The following is a 6,705-nucleotide window of genomic DNA, read 5'->3' as shown; positions in this document are numbered from 1 at the left end:
TTTTGCATGTTTGCATGTGTACAGTCGGTGCAATGTATATTTGTGTCTGAGAGTGTAACCAGTTTTATTTTCTGATGGGTTTTAAAAGTGAAGCGATCAACAGAATGTTGATTTTCATTTTTCTTTGAGAATGTAAATCTGAACGAAAACATGAATTGTTGGAGAAACTCAGCAGGCCTGACAGCGTCTGTGGAGAAAACTGAGTTAAAGTTTTAGATCGACAGATATCCGTTACTTATACATTTCTATATTATAAAATTGGGAAATTATCAGTCTTATCTGTTGAATCAGGATTTTTATCAAAATATCTCAATAACAGACAACCGTCACCTTTATAAATTCAAAAGGACTTTATTGACTGTAATGCTGTTTCCGTTGCTCTCAGCTGGTGAAAGGCTATGCTTAAATGATTGCCTTCTTTCGTTTCTCTTCTCTCGGTTTGCAGCAATGTCTAATGGAGAATTGGTCCTTTCAGTGTCTAACTCAGCATGTGTCTCCATATTTCTCTCTTTGTCTCACCCTCTTCCTGTTTCACATTCTCCGACACTCTGTCTGTCCATCCAGCTCATTACCTATTTCAGCTCTATGAAAAGTCTGACATTTCGTGACTGTTTGAGTGTGGAGCTGCTGAGAGGCTTTTTGTCCACTGACTGGAGTGCATTGAACTGGGCTCACATTCTCCAGATAATGTGTCTGCCACTTCAAACCAGGCAAGGCGACACCTCTTCCTCAAACAATTATGACAGTTTCGAATTCAAAATAGAATTCCTAATCCACCAGGATAAAAAACAATTACACTACAAATAAAGGAGCACAACGATGTATATACTGTTGGTTTAAATGTATGAACGGTGACATCAGAGAATGTGAGTGAACAGCTGGTGGTATCTCTGCCATTACCACAATATTCCCCGTCAAATCTGCAGCGTCTCCTGCCTCGTATCGTTGTTCCGACCGAACTGGGAATGAAGGAGGGGGAATATGAGATGAGGAGAAGCAGAAGTGCTTGTGGAATAGTGGAAAGAAACCACAGATATAAGTAATAGTTCGGAATATAAAAAACGTGGCATTCACTGGTGGAACTTAACCTGGATCACCAAATCATAACAGCGTGAAAGTCCAAAACGGCAATGAGTGAGTTTCGTGAAGACTTGAAACACCAAAGCCCAAACATGAACGCAACAAGTAGGCACCGCTGGGAGTTGAACCCAGGATTTCCTGTTTACGAGCCAAGCGCTTTAACCAACTAAGCCACGGCACCACAGCAAAACTGTCCTTACTCATCTATATGTGAAGTTGCTTAACCACTTCCTCACATGTGTTTTCGGATCAATGTTGCGAACAAAGAATTGCAATCAATCCTCGTATTTTCAAATACAAACAGTTTAAAGCTGAAAATTCCTCACTGAAAAGGCACAGAAAAACATAATCTCTTCTTGTATTCAATTAATACTGGTAGTTTCACCTGGTTAAAGTGACTGGAGAAAGAGGATGTGTTCATTCTATCGGGGCCCATGAACCACGTTAATACAAACAGAAGGGACCTCACATCAAGAGGAACAAGATCATTGTGGTTAATTGACGAGGTACAATGTGTAAGTAAGTATAAACATTGGGCAGTAAAAGCTGACCCAATGGCACCGACATTGAGGTTTGCACTATCAGTTCCGCGCTCACTTCCTGCCTTATGCCTCCCAGGCATCGTTGTCTATCGCTTTATTTTACTGTCTTCGTCCACGTCTCAACTTATTTCAAACGATTGCAGATGTCTGATAGGAACCATTAAATTTTCGAAACGGATTCCTGGAGTATAGTTGTAACTCAATGAGAAAGGATTCACTGCATATCCAGAATTACCACAGTGATGGAGGGGATAAATTACTTTCCTGAACCTTTCAACTCCTCAGCACAGACATGCTGCCAGGACACCGCTCGTGGGGAATTTCCAGGATTTACACTCAGCGACACTGAAGGATCAGCGAGATACATCCAACTAAGAAAGGTGATATGATTGGAGGGGCATTTGCGGTGGTCGTTTTCCGTGTATCTGCTGCCTTTGCCGTTATATACGAATGGAAACAATTACTGACAGATTCCGGCAGGATCTGGGTGTGTGCTCTGCATACAAGCAAGAATTTGTTTTCATTCTAATAATTCACAAAAAGAGGAAAAAAATCTTCATTACTTGAGTGGGAATTATATCCAGGTCTGTGCGATGCAAATTAGGACTCCTTATGAGGGAACTCCTGTGATGCTGACCGTAAAACTTACAACCTGACTTGTAGACAATAATGTGTATGCCGTTGACTCCATAACAAACTTCAGTTGAAAAGTTGCTCTCTCCAAGTTTCGAAAAAGTTCATATCATTGCAATGGATTTCACTGTGAAGAAAGCGGAGCTGTGATAATCTGATGTTTAGCAGATGTACTGCAGGAACGCACAGAACAGGCTGGTGGTCACAGGGCCTCATTTTGACGCGCTGGTCTCCAGTGAGCGGGCAGCACCAATAAGGGTGTCGTGACAATCGTCTGATTCCAGATCCCGGGCTAGAAATGACCAGAGATTTCTCGCTGAACTTGTTCAGGGTCTTGAAAGGAAGAGACCATGACTCAGATTAGGAACGTACATTTCACTGGAGTGGATCATTTAATCGCGTAGAGACTGTGAATACAGCAATGGAAACGTCCAGCAGACATGCAGGCAACACTGAAGGGGGCACCTGAAGACGAATGTGTTCAATTTGCCAGTGAAAGGCACTGCTTCACAAAGTGTGATGTATTGAAATAAAGTAGTGACGCTAATTCTCTTTGCTGGTTCTTCACCTTGGCAATCTTGTATCCCCCCGATATAAATGTCTCCATTACATATGGAAAAGATGAGAGGAAGTCAACGGTGGGTCGGCCCTGTTGTGTAATGGATAACACGTCTGAATTTGAATCAGTCTAATGTAGTTTTCAGTTCTACTTAGCTCAATTGCAGCATGCTGCTTTGTTGAAGTCAGTCAAAACTGGATTTATAAATACATTAAGGGCAAAAAAGAGTCTGTGAAGAGTACTGGGACACCAGAAAAATCAATAAGACCGTCTCTGTTTGGTGCTGCTCGAGATGGGGGAGATATGAAACCTGTGCTTTGTATGAATGCTTACTGTGGGGAAGGGCATAGAACATAGAACATGGAAGAGTACTGCGCAGAACAGGTCCTTCGGCCCTCAATGTTGCACCGACCTTTGAACTATTCTCAGCTTATCGCCTTACAAAATACTATCATCACACATGTGCTTCTCCAAGGATTGTTTAAATCTCCATAATGTGGCTGAGTTAACTTCACTGGCAGGAAGAGTATCCCGCGCCCTTACCACTGTCTCAGTAAAGAACCTGCCTGTGACATCTGTCTCAAATCTATCACATCTCAATTTGCAGTTATGTAGCTTCGTACAAGCTGACGTCATCATCCTAGGAAAATGACTTTCATGTCTATCTATCTCATCCTCTGATCATCTTGTATGTCTATATCAAATTCCATCTGAGCCTTTTTCTTTCAGCTGAGAACAGACCCAAGTTTCTCAGCCTTTACTCATGAGGCCTTCCCTCCAGACCAGGCATCATGGCGGCTCAGTGATTAGCACTGATGCCTCATAGCGCCAGGGACCGGGTTACAATTCCAGACTCGGACAACTGTCTGTGTGGAGTATGCACATTCTCCCTGTGTCAGCGTGGGTTTGCTCCGGTTTCCTCCCACAGTCCCAAAATCTGCAGTTCAGGTGAATTGGCAATGCTCAATTGCCCGTATTCCCATGTGCATTAGCTGGGGCAAATATAGGAGAATGGGTCTGGGTGGGTTTATGTTGGGAGGGTCGATGTGGACTTGTTGGGCATGGGAGAACAAGAACATGGGAGAACAAGAATAGAAGTATATATAAAAAAAGAGTGACAGAGTTTGAGATCACAAGAATAAGAACATAGGTGAGTAATAAATATGTGAAGAGGGATATAACGGAAGAAGAGAATATGAGAATGTAAGAGAAGGAGAACATAAGAAAATAAGACCAGAACGAAACGAAAACATAACATCCGAACAACATAAGAGAATATGTACAGATGCAAATACGAAAACAAAACACAAGTGAGTAAGCAAATAAGAGCGTGAGACCGTGAGAACAACAGTGAACAAAAATATAAGGGAACAAAAATATCAGACTATTAGTCAATATATGAATAAGAACAATAGAGAATGGGAAGGTAAGACAATGATAATGTTAGAAAATTTGAGGAGTTACATATGCAAATAAGAACAAAAGGGAAGAAGGTGATAAAGTAAGAAGAACCTATGCGAATAATAAGATAAAAGAATGACAACATACGAGTATAAGAGAATAAGAAAATAAGAACATTTATGAATATGCAAATATGAATATAGAATAAAAAAGCATGAGATTTAAATCGAAAAAACAATATAAGTGAGTAAGAACATAAGTGAGTACAAAAATAGGAAAAATACCGGATTGGAAAACAATGGAATAATTAAACAGGAGAATAGAAACAGAAGAGCATTAGAGAATAAGCACATGAATCAGAGAATTACATAAATGGAAAATACTAAAATAAGTGAATAGGAACATAAATATACGAGGACATACAAAGTACAGTTGAGTTTAAAATGAAAGAGTATAAGAACGTAGGATGTTACGAGAATAAGACCTTCAGAAAACAAAAGCATAAGTGCTTTAATGAAAAAGGAAATGATTACATAAGAGAAAATAATAAGAACAGAAAATAAATCAATCGATGTGAATAAGAACATAAGAGAGCAGCAACATAGGAAAATAAAAGAAAAAAAACATGAGAAAACACACAAGATCATGAGAGATTAAAAAGGAATATCAGAATTAGAGAAAAGCAGAATAAGAATGTAAGTGAATAAGTAAATAAGCTTATTTATGATTAGAAAAAGAAGAACATAAGAGACTAAAATCAGAAGATTAAAATAGAATTCAAAGTAATTGACTGAGAACATAAGTGAGCAGACCATAGGAACGTCAAGCAGTAAGAACACAAGAGAGCATAACAATGGATAATCATTAGAATGTAAGCATTCGCATCGAATAAGAATATTAGAAAAAGCGAATAAGAGAATTTTAACGTCGGAGAAAACGAATTGACGAGAATAGGAATACGTGAGAATGCAACATAAGGCAATAATAAATAACAGCATAAAAACGTAAGAGAATAAGGAATTTAGAGATGAAGACGGTACTACTCCAAATGAATAACAGAAAAAGAGAATGTGGACATAAGAGAATGAAAATATTTGAGAATAAAATAATACGACAGTAAATTAGGAAAAAAAATAAGGGAATGAAAAAACGACAACAGTGGATAATAAGTACATTAACATTGGAGAATAAGAAAACAACAAACTAAAAATGTAAGTTAATAAAGAAAGGGAATAAGTACAGAAGTAAATCAGAATGTAAGTAAATATGCAAATAAAACACAAGGGAATAGGAAGGTACATTAATAATATCATAGGTGAACTATAACACAAGGGAATAAGAGCATAAGAACATGTGCAAATATTCAGGTAAGAACGTAAGAGAATGAAAACTCAAAAAAAGACAAAAACAACATATCTAAAGACCAATATAAGATATCCAGAATATATGAACATTTTAGAAAAAAATAACACAACAGGATAAGAGCATATGAGAACAAGAACATCAGAGCACTAGCGATTAAGAACATGAATACTCAATTCAAGACCAAAACAATAAAAATAACACTGACTGATAAAATAATACAATAAGGGCATAAGGGTAGAACAGAAAACAGAATATCAGAGAGGAAGAACATAAGAGACTAAAAACACAACAGAATAAGAACATAACATAATGAGATTATAATGGAATACGTACAATAGCGACTTAGAAAATAAGTGTCTCATTGAATAAGAACAAAAAAAAGAACATGAAGATAAGACAGGATAAACATTAGTGATTAACAAGGTCAGAGCATAAGATCATATGGGAAAAAGAAAATAACACCAACATAGCATTTGCGAACACTAAAATGAGAACACGAGAGAAAACCAACACAAGACAAGAACAGAAAAAATGCAGATGTTAGAGCAGATATAAGACAGTAGGAACATATGAACAGAATAGAATAAAACACAAGAGAATAAAAACACGCAAAGAAAAGAACAGACGAGCATCAGAGAAAAAGAACATCTCTAAAATATTTCATGAGCAAAGAAATAAGAACAAAAGTGATTGGTAAAATACGCCCATAAAATCATCGGGAAGAATGAAGGGGAATAGAAGTGACAAACAACATAAAAACACAGGAGAATAAAAATAGGAGTGAAAAAGAATATAATATAAAGTGAACATAAGTTAAACAGAAAATAAGAAAATAGTTGAATAAGAACACAGGTGCGTGTGACCACAAGAACAAAAGCGAATTAGAAGACACGAAGACAACAGAACATAAGTGAATATCCGAATACATATATAAGGGAATGTGAAGGTTAGATAATAAGAACATAGGTGAATTCGAACATACATCAATATGTGAATTAGAACATCAGAGAATAACATGGTGAGTAAATAAGAACCAAAGTGAGTGACGAGTTAAAAACATACGAGAATAAGGGAATAAGTACTTAATCTCATTTATGATCATGAACTTAAATGCATAAGATATAA

General features: G+C 37.4%; 1 non-coding gene across 1 annotated transcript; it reads right to left on the bottom strand.

The window, feature by feature from the left end:
* Positions 1 to 1,187: 1,187 nt before the first annotated feature.
* On the bottom strand, positions 1,188 to 1,261 carry trnat-cgu (transfer RNA threonine (anticodon CGU)). Its single transcript has one exon. It is a non-coding gene; the product is annotated as a tRNA-Thr (tRNA).
* Positions 1,262 to 6,705: the final 5,444 nt, after the last annotated feature.

The sequence above is a fragment of the Chiloscyllium punctatum genome, chromosome 35 (genome assembly GCF_047496795.1).
Source record: "Chiloscyllium punctatum isolate Juve2018m chromosome 35, sChiPun1.3, whole genome shotgun sequence".
NCBI lineage: Eukaryota > Metazoa > Chordata > Chondrichthyes > Orectolobiformes > Hemiscylliidae > Chiloscyllium > Chiloscyllium punctatum.
The sequence above is the reverse complement of the archived record's forward strand: the minus strand, read 5'-3'. Positions and strand labels throughout refer to the sequence as shown.